Source organism: Microcaecilia unicolor, chromosome 8 (genome assembly GCF_901765095.1).
Source record: "Microcaecilia unicolor chromosome 8, aMicUni1.1, whole genome shotgun sequence".
Taxonomy (NCBI): Eukaryota; Metazoa; Chordata; class Amphibia; order Gymnophiona; family Siphonopidae; genus Microcaecilia; species Microcaecilia unicolor.
The window spans coordinates 59,470,571-59,485,798 of NC_044038.1; the positions used below are offsets into that span (position 1 = coordinate 59,470,571).

Genomic DNA, 15,228 nt, shown 5'->3' on the forward strand with positions numbered 1-15,228 from the left:
CATACTGCAATCTACATGCAGTGACAGAACTGAACATTGTCTACGTCTGATCCTTAACTGCTCTGTAATACGTCCAATATAACTTAACTGTAAGCCATGTTGAACCTACACTAGTGGGAAAATATGGGGTACAAATGCTGAAATAAATAAAAACCTAGTCTATTGCAGCCCTCAAGGACCAAACAGACAAGCCTGATCTAAGCCATTCCTAAGATGTGTAGCCACTAAAGACTATCAATTTGGCTAGCACAGACAAATCTAAAATAACTGGATTTTCTTTCCAAAAGATGTTCAACATAAGTCCAATTGAGCACATCTGGAAACTAATCAGATGACAATGTAGTATTAATTTGAACATATGTGGTGGGACTGCCCTATCATCCAAGCTTTTTGGTCAGAGGTGTGCTTAGCCATAAACTGTTGGACTTCAGAAAATTGGGCAGATGATCCCTTGTGTTTATTGGGTCCTTCTCAGACACTCCTTTCACATGGTATCCAATAGTCATTAGCTGCAACTTTAGTTCTTGCTGCCAAGATGGCCATTGTTTGTCAATGGAACTCTGTACAGGCCCTACTCGCTCTGCATGGCTGTCTGTCTGGAATTTTGTAGTTTTGAACAACTGATATTTTCACTTAAAGGCAGGCAAGCACTGTTTGCCTCCAAATTGGCTCCATTTCTGTTGGTTCCCAGCTGATTTCCTCCCTGGTAAAAGTGTACTTTTGGATTTCCTGTTCCTATTAGTCAATTTTAATTCTTTAGACATTCTTATTTTCATCCCCTCTAGTCTCCATATTCAGTTCCAATTGGATTATGTTCCTATTACTTGTTGTCAATATTTTTGGAATCAATATTTGGGTCCTGTTCTGCGAAAGGAGTTTGGTGTGAGTTGTTCAGTCGGGTGGGAGTGGTGGTTGTGGGGGGAATGGGGTACGGGAGTTCTGTTTGCCACTTCTGTATCTATATTGGTGTGAGACATTGTATTATTTCTTGCCTTGTGGTGATTAATAAAAATTACATTAAAAAATCTTAACAAAGGATCTGAGAGATGCTGAACAGTGATCTTGCCCATCTACAACCCTTTCTCACCCAAGATACCAAACCCTGCAGAATGTCACTTTTCCAAAGTCTCTATCCTCAATGACTCTTTCCACTGTTAATAGAACTGTTCTTTTTTGAGCTGCTATCCCTAGGAAAAAAAAGTCTGGATATTAGCAATTTTATTTTAAAAAACAACTGAGTCAATTTCACCCAGAGAACGTCTTTGCATAGTGCTAGACCCCTGAAGAAGGATCCTCCTATACATTTCTAACCAAAGAAAATCCTCTTGAAAGATTATTTGTCCCCAAAATTCATCCTGTAAAATCCTTCTTTGAGGCATTATCTGTTTTATATTCTTTATTTATTTTATTTATTTGTGACATTTATATCCCACATTATCCCAAACAAGTTTGAGTTCAATGTGGCTTACAATAAACAGTATAGGATACATAAGAATAATGCATTAGAAAATAATTTGTTGTAAGAATACAATTTTACAATACAATATCAAACATACTTGGATAGCTATGGATACTTAACATTTAGAAAATCTATTATGAATGAGAAATAGTGCATGAAGCAAAGAGAAAATTAATGGTAAACAGAGTAATAACCAATTCAGGTAATAATTGTTTGAGATATGGTTGTTCTTCATAATTCCCAACTTCCAGAATTCAGAGTGTCTCCACAAATGCTCATAAGTAGTCCGAGTTCTATCGAAAAATTTCTCCTTCAAAAAAGCCACTAGCTCTATCTATGGACTAGGCAAAAGAAGCATTTCACATAGTAACCAAACATTCAAGCAGCTTCTCAAACCCTACTTTTAAGGGAGTGACTACTTCAAAAAACCTTTTCCACATCTATCATTCCCCTAGCTTTCAAATGAGACCTATTTCCAGAGTTAACTTTTTTCATGTTAACGCCTAAAAAATTAAATTAAAACAAAGTCTGAAAAAAAAATACTAATTATTTATCAGTAATCCCAATCAAACTTATTACCTTGTACAAAATTGCCAAAAATCCAACATACGGCCAGCTACTTGTACTGGAGAAATATTTAATTGGGCCAAATTTAATGGTACCATTGCTTTCAAATAATTTCCTGCTGCTACATATAACAACTAATGACTAATAAAAACTATGAAAAAAAAACAATAAAACCATTCAACAAAATCAATGTAAAACCAAATAAAATTCAACTAAACCTACCAACACACTAATTAGAGATGTAAACAAAAATAATCTATAAAATAATAAAAACAAGAAGAGATATTATAGTACACAAGTTTTTGAGATCACACAGTCCTCTTCTTCAGATGGACAGCCTACACAAGCGTTTTGGAATTTAAAAAAAAAAAAAAAATCAAATGCAACAGTATTGGCCCATCTGTGGATGTTTCAGTATGACTTTGAGAGGATGAAAGTCGCTGACATCCTACTGCTCAGAAATGATGTGCTGTATCACAACATTTCAATCCCAGAGCAACAGTGTACAAGGAAAAATTTTAAAATGTACCATATATAATACCTGAAAGCGTATGTAATCCGCTCATCAAATGAAAGCCTTTTGTTAATACATAGAGACAAAAATAATATGTAAACATGTTAGCCCATTGCTTTATCACACCACTGCCAATATTACACACTATGCACATGTTCCTCATTGGATAATGACATTTTAAAACTCCATTGTATCCACCCTGTTCAATTATGGGAACCAATAGCAAAAGCACAGACAAGAGATAAATACTTATTAAGCCATTTTCCCAACAGTTTTCCATGTCTACCTCCAGTTTACCCTCTCAGCCTGTCCTTCCCCCTCGCCCAAGCTGTACGTGTGCTCTGTGTACTGCCAGGGTTGCTATGCAATTGTATTTAGACTGTTCTGTCACAACAGCTTGCGTTAGTTTGCAAATTCTTGTCCACAGGAGCGGAAACCCAATTCAAATGTAGCTGCTCATTAGATAGCTTCAGAAACGTAAAAGGTCTGTCCAAAGCAGGAAGTGGACTAAGAATTAACAGCCCAATGATCAAAACTCTGGCGCTGCATGGAACTGCGCCGAAATTTATTGCCACAACAAAACCCAAATCTAACTCCCTCACGATCAAAGCTAATAGTATGCAAATGATATGCACGCTATTAGCTTTGATCATGAGGGAGCAAAGGGGGTGGACGACATCTGGTGCATTAAGCCCAGGATGCCGGTTGTCACCATCAGCCGGGGGCTCCAGTGAACCCCCACGGACGCCCCAATAGGTAAGGCCCACCCAAATGGGTAAGGCCCCGGAAGTCCACTGGACTCTGGACCCCCCACAAATACAAACACCTGGTGGTCCAGTGGGAATCCTGTCAAAGAACCCTCCCCCATTACCTTGGTGGCCTAGCGGCACCCCCCTCAATCCAGGGTCACAGACCTAGTCCCTCCTCCTGCTGGGAGCCTCCCAGGATGCATCAGCAGGGCTGGGTGCTGACATTTTGAGAGGCACCCGGTGGGAGGAGGGACTAGGACTGCATCCCTCCTCCAAAGGTATAAGGGGTTTGGGGGGGTTGCCTCTAGGCCACCAGGGTTTGGGAGGCATCGCTAGGCCATCAGGGTGATGAGGGAGGTTTCTTGACAGGGGTCCCACTGGACCACCAGGTGTTTATATTTGTGGAGGGTCCAGGGGTCCAGCAAACCCCCAGGGCTCACTGTGACAGTCCAGACTGTGTTTTTTACCCTTGCCTGGGCGAGATGGGGAAGAGGGAGGACAGCCAACTAATAAGGCTCAGCACCACTTCTCCCTTCTTAACCCTAACACCAGCTCCGAGATAGAATAGGGTTAAGGAAGTAAGAGAGCCAGAGTTCAGAGTGTGGTTCTCTGAGCATGAAGGGGAATATGAAATGAGCACATTTAAATGAGTTCTGTGGTATTCTTTGGCGTGCTCATTGTCAGCTGCGCTAGAGCCTTCTGATCATTCTGCACAGGTAAATGTGGGCATTAGTCTGGCGCTAATGGCCTCTAGCACCCACATTTACCTTTGATCATCTCCCCATGAGCTCTGTGTTTGGAATAGCTATTCCTATTGTATCATACAAGGAGGATGTTTTTATTTTTTAAATTATAAAATCAGAGCATAAGGAGAGCTTCTAAAGTTAAAAATAAGAAAAGAAGAAGTTGAAAAAAGGTAACAAATCTGAGCAAAGTATTCTAGAGAAAATCAAGTATTTGAGGGACAGCCAGTACACTTCTATTCAACTCGATTATTAAATGTAAGCAATCGGAGAGGGTGCTTCAGTCTAACTGAAGAGAACTTACTGTTAGATGAGAAAATTCAGATTTGTCCCAGTGGATGAGGACCACATTCTGTAATTTAAGAACGCTAGAACCTTAAAAAATTGTAAAGGGGGATCAGGAGGCAACTCCCTTCTAACTGCAGATCTCTTTGCTCCAGAAGTGTGTGAACGCTGCTGGGTCAAGTGGTAGTAGTGGCAGCAGGCAGTGAGAACTAGGACCAAGGTAATATGTGCTCATAGATCCCCCTATGGCACAGAAGCACACACTAGCCCAGTCTCCACTTTCACTGCCTGCTACTACTGTCACTAGGATTGATATGGCTCCAGCAGCTTCTCTGTAATATGGGAGAAAGGAGGTTTGCACTCTGTTCCATTTAAGGGATGCTACATTGCCACCACCTATTTGGAGGAAGGAGCGGGGAGAGATTTTTAGGACCAGACCACTGCATCAATGACCACATTATGATCAGGATGCTCAAAAGAAACTGTAAATCAATCAAAGACCGTAAGACTTTTGAAATTAAAATCAAATATTTTGCAACTGACAAGAAAAGGGACTTAAAGATCTGGGGTTTCTAATATATTGGGGGTAATTTTATAACAAAGTGCCTAGGTTTAGAGGGCAAGAAGGTACATAGGCACTTATGTGTCTTCATAAGATACTAGCACAAATTCTGCAGAAATTGTACCTAGACTGAAAGTGTAGACATTAAGTCTGCTCAAAAGCAGAAACGTCTGCATGCATAATGTGGGTATACTCACAATTTTGGGTGTGTAAAAAATAACTCCACCTGTGCACCGCATAAACTCTACCCCTTAGCACCCAAGGCACAATCCTCCCGCAGAAGCTGTATGACCGGTCCGGGCTGTCAAAAGCCCAGGCCTGTCAAACCTAAGCTATCCCCGCCCCCCTCAAACGCAACTCCAGACCCCACAGCCCCCAAAACACAAAAACCCAGGTGGTCCAGTGAGCCCGCTAGCTCCCCCCCCCCCCCAAACACATTGAACAAAAATGCCCTGGTAGTCCAGTGGGACCGCTAGCTTCCCACTAACACCCAACCCCCCACACTGAACAAAAATGCCCTGGTTGGTCCAGTGGGACCACTATCCCTGCCTCCCTTCCCGGCGACCCTGCAGCCTACCTCGTCATAGTATCAGGCACCGCCTAAAAAATGGTTGCACCCCATATATAGAACTTAAGCCCCGGCCAGTGCATCCCACAATGCATCAGGCAGGGCAGGGCAGGATACACCCATTTTGAGGAGGCGCCCGAAGAGGAGGGAGAGGGAGGGCTCCCCTATTACTCCCTTGCTGGCAAACTAACACCAGCTCTGAGCTGGCATAGGGTTTGCAACGGGAGTAGTGCCCAAGTTTGGCACGCTGCCCACTGATCATTAGGGAGGAATGTGGGAGACCCTTGTTTGCATATATTTACATAGTAAGTGACAGCAGATAAAGACCTGAATGGTCCATCCAGTCTGCCCAACAGTCACATTTGCATGCAATTAGCAATCAGAGCCAGCAAAAACAATTGTTTCACGTGCTAGCCAGCTCTGATCATCGGGCGGAAGCAAATGTGGGCCCACGTTTGCTTTTGGTCGTCTACCTGTAAGTGAATCATAAAAATCTTGGTGATATCTTTTCCAATATTGTCACCTTTTGCGCATTCTATTTTGACCTAAGAAAGGAGGCATTAGTTTGAGAAAACTGGTCAAAAAATACATTGTTATCCAATAAAAAAGGGGACCAACTTATTTTGTTTTCGATAACCTTTATTTCTGTGCATTTTCAAATGGATTAACATGTAACAACATGTAACAACCATACTAGTTTAACCTTTTAAAAAAAACTGTCATGTGGTCCAGGCAACAGAAATGTAGGTGCCAAGCTGACCCACATACATAGCATTTCTTCTGAAATACGGGTATCAATCTGAAAGGGCCACTGGAAACCTATCTGCATGAAAGGAACTACAGAAATCCAAATTCTTAATATTTTTTTAAATATTACATGGCTAGACAGGAAGTATTTGAATTATAATTAGCTGGCTATGCTTCACAACCTGAAGAGCCTGAGGGTCACTGAACAGTATGTCTACAGTCAGAACTGGAAGCACGGCAAAATACAGCCAAATCACTACACTTCTGGAAGAAAAGCTGTTTTGTTTAGCAGTCACCACTCCCATCTACAGCAGATATCTAAAATAAGCAGCCTGTGGAAAATTATACACGAAATTGTGTCAGTCACAAACTTCTGCTTTATGTCCTCCCTTGGTAGAAGGATGTCATTATCTCACATGTAAATATTAAGAGTTGGAATGAGAAAGTTGCTCCTGAATTGAAAATACATGGGCTCCTGCATCAAGCATTAGCAGATCCTCAACAGAGTGACTCACCTCCTAGGTAGCAAATCATCTGACTTTAAATGAGATGTTCCACTATTTTGAGAATTTTTTTCATGCTACTTAGGAATCAGCTGGATGCATCCAAGTAGTAAAAAAATGTCTGCTGAATAATCCAGCAAACCAGCTATTTCCTCAAGTCCCAGTCTCCTAAGTAGTTCTTCTTAGGAGTCTCCACTCAGCAAGCTGGCATTTCCCTGCTTACTGGATATGGACTCGATATGGGCTCGTACTTGGTGGTGTTGGAGAATGCCTTGGGGGCGGGGGGTTGCTACTGGACTGCACGGACTCAATCTCGCCTTCAGCTACTTGGGACGGGGTGCAGAGCCTGGGCACTGGCTGCTGCGGCGGTTGCAGCACTTCAGGACCAATTGCCCAGCTGAGCATTTGGGGGCTGTAGGTGGAAGCTACAGCTTGTTAAAAATAGTGCTTTACAATAATACAAGAGTGCCTTTTTGTGCCAGAGATAACATGCCCTACCCGACTGCACTGCTCAGCACCTCTCCCATCCCCGTCTCACAGCTTGCTGCCTGTGTAGACACCCTAACGCCAGCTTCCAGCTGGCATAGGGTCTGCAGCGCAGTTCGCTATGCATTTGAGGGAATAGGAAATTCCCTTATTTGAATGCTAATTGCGCTGTTCTTCATCACTTTGTTGGTTCCTGTGCCTTCTCAGCACTGTGCACTTGCAAATGTGGTCACTATTCCATCACTAATGGCCTCTAGCACCCACATTTGCTTCTGAGCATCAGGGCCTCAGCCACTACAGCTAGCTGCAGCATAACCTCAAACAGTCCCTCCACCAGAACAGTCAAATCCCACAGTTGTTTGTGAACTGGTAGGAAAAAAAATAAACAAATAAAATGATTCAAGCTTTGTCATTGTTCGAGCACCTCCACTTGGTCAAAATTCTGGTCAGATTTCCTCTACCTCCATAGGTTCAGACACTTTTCCCCATGCTGCTAGTTTTCCTGCAGCCTTCTGTGGTGAAGCAGACCCATTCCATCCTGTCCCTTCAAAGTAAGTTATATTGCTTCATGGGAACTGTAGGTTCCTCTCCTCCTCTGCATCATTGGCAGTGGTATGCTGACAAATTTTTACCAGGCTCTCTCTCTGGGAATAGCCAGCCTTGCAATTTGGGGTGGGGGGCAATGCATTCCTCTTTCCTCCCCATTTGGGCATGCTAGGCATACCTTTGTTAGCCTCCTGCCATGTGCCAGAATCTCTCCCTCTCTTCCCTCCCCCTGCCCCCATAGGAGTCTAGCAAGTGTTCCTCTCTCTTCCCTCACTCCTATTCTGTGTCCTCTTTATATGACCAGCACCTCTCCCTTCTTTCCCCACAGGTCCTGGCACTTCTCTCCTTTCTAGTCCTTCCAATATCCACCCCCCAGTCCAGCACCTCTTTCCCTCTCCATGCTCCCTCTCATTCCCTCTCCTATTTCCTCATTCCCCTTGCTGAATCTCTTTCTTCCCTAACTAACCTCCCTGTCCAGCACCTCTGTCCCTCCCTACCTCTCCTGATGCAGCATCTGTTTCTCTCATTGCCCACCCCCCCAAAGCAGCACCTCTCCCTCCTTGCTCTCCCATGCAGCACCTATCTCCCTCCTTACACCACTATGCAGCACCTCTCTCTCTCTCTCCTTGCCCCCCAGGCGGCACCTCTCTCGTCCTCCTTGCCCACCCAGGCGGCACCTCTCGCCCTCCTTGCCCCCCTATGCAGCACCTCTCTCCTTCCTTGCCCCCCCCCATGCGGCACCTCTCTCCTTCCTTGCCCCCCCCCCCATGCGGCACCTCTCGCCTTCCTTGCCCCCCATGCAGCACCTCTCTCTCTCTCTCCTTGCCCCCCAGGCGGCACCTCTCTCGTCCTCCTTCCCCCCCCCCCCAGGCGGCACCTCTCGCCTTCCTTGCCCCCCATGCAGCACCTCTCTCCTTCCTTGCCCCCCATGCACCTCTCTCCTTCCTTGCCCTCCATGCAGAACCTCTCTCCTTCCCTGTCCCCATGCAGAACCTCTTTCCTTCCTTGCCCCCCCCCCCAAGCACCTCTGTCCCTCCTTGCCCCCCCATTCAGCATCTCTCTTCCTCCTTGCCCCCCACGCAGCACCTCTCTTCTACCTTGCCCATCTTGATACAGCATCTCTGTCCCTCCCTCCCCCTCCCCCCATGCAATACCTGACTGGCTGTTTCCCTTGTTTCCCCACCACCACGATGAAGTGTGTCTTCCTCGTTACCCTCTCCCCTCCCCCCCCCCCAAAAAAAAGCATCTCTCTGCTCTCTCCCCTAGCACCGCCTTGCCTCTTCTGCCGTGATTCATTTTTTAAAGCAGTGCCAGCACACAAGAGCTGACTGCTTCAAACAATCCCAAGGGTCCCACTCCCAAGGACTGGAGAAAAGCCCCTGGGATTGGCTGAAGTAGCCTGTTCCTGCTGTGTGCCAGTACTACTTTAAAAAATTTTAATAGTGGCAAAAGAGGCAGCAAGGAGGTGTGGGAGGAGGGGGGGAAAGAGAGAGTGTGAGCAGAGATGTAAAGCATTGGGGGGGGGGGTGGGGACAGTGGGGAGAGAAGATGCCCAAGCCACAGGTGAGAAGGACGATGATCTAGTTAGTTGCTTCTTCCAAAGACTTGGGAGAAGCGCCAGACTTTCATCTGTTTCCTGAAGTACAGATTCTTGTGTTAGGGAACCCATTCCAGAGTGTGAAGCTACTGTGGGGAAGGCTTGACAAGTGTCAGAGATTACGTGGTTTTCCTATGGAGAGGGTGTGGTTAGGGACTCTCCTTGGGAGGACCTTAGTGATCTTGGACTTCATGTACTCTAGCCAATTTCCTTTGAGGGCTCTGAAGATCTTGAGATAAAAGCTTTTTAAATTTAGCCCTGCATTGCACTGGTAGCCAGTGAAGTTTTTGCAGAAGTTATAAATTATACATTACAGCTAGTAGAACCCTGTTTGGCAGGCAGCTGTATTTTTAAATGGAAACCCCATATGGTGTATCCTACTAAAAAATAGGCTTCTTGTGTCCCTGCAAGCCCTATGGTCTGTCTATAAATTGCCCCTTAAACTGAATAGGCTTATCTAAAATTCATAGATCAACAAATCCCAGGTACCAGGTTGCCATGGTCACTAGAACTTTGACTCTGGCACCTGAGATTTTTGAGCCCATTTTTATGTTTTGTCTTTTTCTTGCTGGTGCTGCAAAAGCTGCTCCAGCAGGAATTTTCCCTCTATGCACCAGGGCTGTAGAGTCAGAATTGGAGTTGGTAAAAATGTACCGACTTGACTCTAGCTTCATATATTTACCAGTACTTTAGATCCAGAGCAAAAAATTCAAAGCCCAATATCAGTAGGAGTCGGAGCTGGAGTCAGGGTCAGACAGTAGAAAAAGAGAGGAGTCAGGGTCAGTCAAAGGTTTGGTGTACTGACTCCACAGCCCTGCTATGCACTGCACATCTGTGAGCCATGTAGTACAGCAACTCTCATGAGACCAGCGCAAGAGTTCCTGCACTACATAACTCAGACCTGTGAATTGCACAAAGGAAGACGTTTCAATTCTAGATGGCAGCTACAGACAGTAATGCAAGGGATGGTAGCTCAGAGCTAGTGAGAAGGGAGAGAGCTGGCAGGGGATGGATGTAGGCTGGCTGGTTTGCTAGAATAAAAGATGGGGACAGGAGTGAAGGGAGGCTGACTGGATTGCTGGGGTACGGGCTGGGGATGGAGAGAGGCTGGCTGATTGGATTGCTGGGGTACGGGCTGGGGGTGGAGAGAGGCTGGCTGATTGGCTTGCTTAGGTACAGGGTAGGGGTGGAGAGAGGCTGGCTGATTGGCTTGCTTAGGTACAGGGTGGGGGGTGGAGAGAGGCTGATTGGCTTGCTTAGGTACAGGGTGGGGGGTGGAGAGAGGCTGATTGGCTTGCTTAGGTACAGGGTGGGGGGTGGAGAGAGGCTGATTGGCTTGCTTAGGTACAGGGTGGGGGGTGGAAGGCTGATTGGCTTGCTTAGGTACAGGGTGGGGGTGGAGAGAGGCTGATTGGCTTACTGGATGGTGAGGGCTAGCTCAAGATTCGACTTACTCACTTGTTAGGCGATACAGGCTATCAGGGTAATGAGAGATAACTGGGGTAGGGGGGTAGAGGCTATGGGGTTGGCTGGTTTAAGGAAGGTGCAGATGGTGAGACTGTTGTGGGGAAGCACGGCTAAGAAAGAGAGAAACTGGGTGAAAATAGGGTAGTAGAAAAGAGGAGGCAAGCTAAATGTCAACAGGATAGGAAGGTGGCGAGAGAGAGAGAAGCTGGGAGATGACAGGGTTGGGAAGTGGGGGGGGGGAGAGAGATTGAGAGAATGGATGGGGAGGGTGGCTATGTACTTCTGCCAGTGGCATTTAGGAGTGCATTAAGGACATAGTAACACAGTAAGTGAAAAATGTATATTAAGTAATATATATATCCAGAGTTTGATTTGTCCTTGTCATTCTCAGGGCACAGACCGTCTGCCCAGAACTCTTCCTGTACTAAAAGTTCTGAAGCTAACGTCGAAGACCCTTAAAATTTACACTCGAGGAGGAAGTGACGTCATCCTACAGAATGGCAGCCTAGTTCTTGAGCTCCTCGCTCCCCGAACCTCAAAAAGCACTTACAGGCGGTCCCCGGGTCTGCACTTGATCGGAAAACGAGAGACGAGACCAACAAAGCGCCAGCAACAATGAGTAAATCAGCGGCGGTGCGAAATAAAGAAGTAGAGCGGCTAACGGGAGGTGGGCCTAGCCGGGCGTCTAAGCGCCATGAATCTGTGGCGCACGTGTCTCCGTCTGACTCGGACTCGGCGCTATCCCTGGCCGAATCGCGGCAGCCCCCTAGTAAAAAAAAAGGCGTTTCAGTTGAGCTTCGCCAACTCTTGTCAAAAATACAAGAAGATATCAAGGGATCGAAGGACGAGATCCTTGACCGCATGGAAGCGCTAAGCACGGACTTGCGCGAGCTAGGGGGCAGGGTAGAGGACGTTGAAATAAGAATGGATGAGCATGCCGAAACCCTGAATGCCCATGAGACACATTTTCAAGACTTGGAAAGGAAAAACGCTGAGCTTGAATATAAAATTGATGACCTAGAAAACAGAAGCAGGAGAAACAATCTAAGGTTTCGAGGGGTGCCGGAGAGCGGTGAGATCGAGGATGTTCCGCAGATCGTGAGAACCCTGTGTGCGACATTACTGGGCCCAGACGATGGAGCAGTGGAGATTGTTCTGGATAGGGCACATAGAGCACTTGGCAAAAGGCAGGACAATAAAGTGCGGGATATCATCACAAGATTTCATAAGTACGAGGTGAAAGAGAAGATCTTTAACCTAGCGCGGAAGGCGCAGGACTTTGAATATGCTGGAGCTAAAATATCAGTTTACCAGGATCTTTCACAATTCACGTTGCAACAAAGGCGTCTGATGAAGCCGGCCCTGGAAATATTAGCCAAAGAGCACATCCCCTACAGGTGGGGGTTTCCCTTCTCGCTCTTATACACACTGCAAGGAGCTAAGCATAGAGCTCAGTCGTTGAAGGAAGTATGGGGGACCCTTTATGAAGCGGGCCTGGTTCCATCGAGCGTGCCGCAGGGGACTATGGCGCCAGCCACAAAGGCAAAGCTGCAAGGATGGAAGCGGGTCCCCGGTTCTGCTGACAGGCGCAACTCGAACAGACGTGGAAGAGCAGAGGAGACCTGATCTACTTCAAGGAAGGTTTGAAGGAACTGTTAATTCAGGGGTCAAGCTTGAGTTGAGACTTTGTGAGTTTCTTGGACAGTAACAAGGGAACTGGAATTCTACCGGGGAGTTTTGACTGTTTTGTTGTGATGGGTTAGGCCTTGCCTGAAGCCTGGCTTTGGGGTACGAGTAGTGGGGTTTTAAGAAGGCTCTGGGGAATGTCTGGAGGGGAGGGAACAGAGGGTGGGGGGAGGGAGGGCATGTAGATGAGAGAGACTTGGGGCCGAATGTATTGAGCAGTGAGGTGCTATGTTATGGTCTGGGGAGTTATATGAAGGGGGTGGGGTTGGGGGGGCGGGGGCGGGATGAGGGCTGGGCTGTCAGGAATTGATGGGTTGCTTTCTCCATTCCCACTCAGAGGAAATGTGTCCTCTGGTTGGTGTTTCAGTGGGGGTCAAGGGGGATAAAGGGTGGGAGGGAGGGGTACTGGGGGGGGGATGGGTGGGAAGGTTAGGTCCAGCCTATTGCTTTGAAACTGTGTTCTGCCTTTACGATGCGGGCTGGATTCACTGGCAGGAAATGCGGTGGACCTTGATATTAACTACATATGGGTACTGATCTAAAGGTTATGTCTTACAATGTCAGGGGCCTGAATATGCCTCAGAAAAGGCAAAAATTTTTTAAGGAGCTGCTGCACCTAAAGCCGCAAATAGTTTTATTACAGGAAACGCACCTTCGCCGTAAGCACAAAAAACTCCTCTCCCACCCCAATTATCCACTCATTCTTTTTGCTTCCTCTGCTGAAGGGTCAAAGAGAGGGGTGGCGGTGATGCTACATGCATCGGTGGCGGCGCAGATAAAGCAGATTAAACGAGATCCCGGGGGAAGGTTCTTGTTTGTGCACATAGTGCTTGACCAAGTAGACCTAACCCTGGCCTCTGTGTACGCCCCAAACGAACAACAAGGGGCCTTTTTCAATAAGGTGAAAAATATACTTGCCACTTTTGTACAGGGCTCCCTAATTCTTGGTGGAGATTTTAATGCTGTAATGGACCCAGCACTGGATAGGTCAGGAGTCAGCCGCTCTGGGGATAGTAGGGAGTCAATAGCATTAGGAGCACTGGCATACTCTTTGGGTGTATTGGATGTGTGGAGGGTGAGTCACGGGGGGGAGCGGGACTATACATGTTATTCATCCGTTCATGACTCCTACTCCCGTATTGACTGTATCTTTCTGGACATTGGGTTGGTAGAACGGGGCCCTACAGCAGGGATAGGTAATATGACTTTGTCTGACCATGCCCCAGTTTGGGTGACTTTGTCCGCTATCAGGACAGAGGTCAAGGAAAAAAGGTGGACGCTCAACACGAGTATGCTCCAAGAGGTAGAGGTGGTGGAGGGCTGCAAGAGAGTTTTGAAGGACTATTTAGAGCTCAACATGGAATCGGGGCCTCCCCTTAGTACTGTATGGGACGCAATGAAAGCAGTCACGAGAGGTTATTTTCTACAATTAGCAAGTAAGAGAGCGAAAATCCGTAGAGCACAAGTGGCGAGTTGTCTGGGGAAGATACAGCGCCTAGAAGCACAACATAAGGTTGGGAGATCATCAGCAGTATTAGAAGAACTGAGGGGCGAGAGACTTAAGTTGGACTCCATTTACTCAGAGCAATTAAGTCTGTTACAATCTAGAAATAAAAGTAGCACTTATGAGTTTACCAATAAAGCAGGGCGCAGACTTGTCATGAAATTACGCAGACAAAAAATAGATCATACAGTAATCAGGGTGAGGGATAGTAAGGGTAATATACTCACAACATCTGAGAACATACGTAAGAGGTTTGGGGAATATTACCAAGCTTTGTACGCACAAGGGGGAGACCCTTCCCCCGAGGCTATTGATGAGTATTTGGCTGAGAGTGATCTCGCATCTTTGACACTTCAACAAAGAGCAGAGCTGGAAAAGCCGGTCACGCCATTAGAGATACAAAAAGCTATCCAGCATCTGCCGTCCAGCAAATCTCCGGGGTTGGATGGCTTCCCTAACGAATTTTATAAGAAATTTGCTTTGGAATTGGCGCCCCTGTTGGCAGACCTGTTTAACCAGATTGGAGGGGGTGAGGTATTGCCACCTACCATGCTAGAAGCGTGGATTGCCATCCTACCCAAGCTGGATAAGGACCATACGGAATGTGGCTCTTATCGCCCAATATCAGTTCTGAATGCTGATGTAAAAATATTGGCTAAAGTGTTGTCTAACCGATTGGCTCCGTTGCTTCCGGCGATTATCCATCCTGATCAAGTAGGCTTTGTGCCATATAGGAAGGCTATGGATAATACCCGAAGGGTAGTTGACCTAATGCATCTGGCTGGGAGGGTGAAGAGACCAATGTGTTTCCTAAGTTTAGACGCTGAAAAGGCCTTTGATAGGGTTCAGTGGCCATATATGTACAAAGTGTTGGAGGCATTTGGGATGGGCCCCCAGTTTCGAAACTGGATCCAATCTTTTTATGACTCACCCAAAGCATGTGTGAGAGTTAACGGGGCAAATTCAGCTATGTTTACCTTGTATAGAGGAACCCGTCAGGGGTGCCCATTATCCCCCTTGTTATTCGCCATGGCGATGGAGCCCTTCGCTTCCACAATACGGGCGGATCCAAATATTACTGGAGTTACAGTAGCGGGAAGAGAGCACAAAATGGCACTTTTTGCAGACGATGTGCTTCTGTTCGTTACTCGACCCCAGGTTACATTCCCTAGTTTGTTGGAGGCGATTGACAAATATTCGGCAGTGTCCGGCTTTAAAGTGAATATGACAAAGTCAGAGGCCCTG

The 15,228-nt window shown here is 46.4% G+C and overlaps 1 protein-coding gene across 5 annotated transcripts in view; it reads right to left on the minus strand.

Moving 5' to 3' along the window:
• RAB11FIP3 (RAB11 family interacting protein 3) overlaps positions 1-15,228 on the minus strand; it is a 304,304-nt gene that overhangs the window by 205,497 nt on the left and 83,579 nt on the right. Inside the window, exon 1 of one of the 5 annotated variants that reach the window (XM_030211111.1) lies at positions 2,838-2,861. The exons of the other annotated variants lie outside the window; for them this stretch is intronic. The gene's annotated coding sequence lies outside the window, so the exon portion shown is untranslated. Of the gene's footprint in view, positions 1-2,837; positions 2,862-15,228 lie in introns of those variants that run through there. 5 annotated transcript variants of the gene reach the window in all.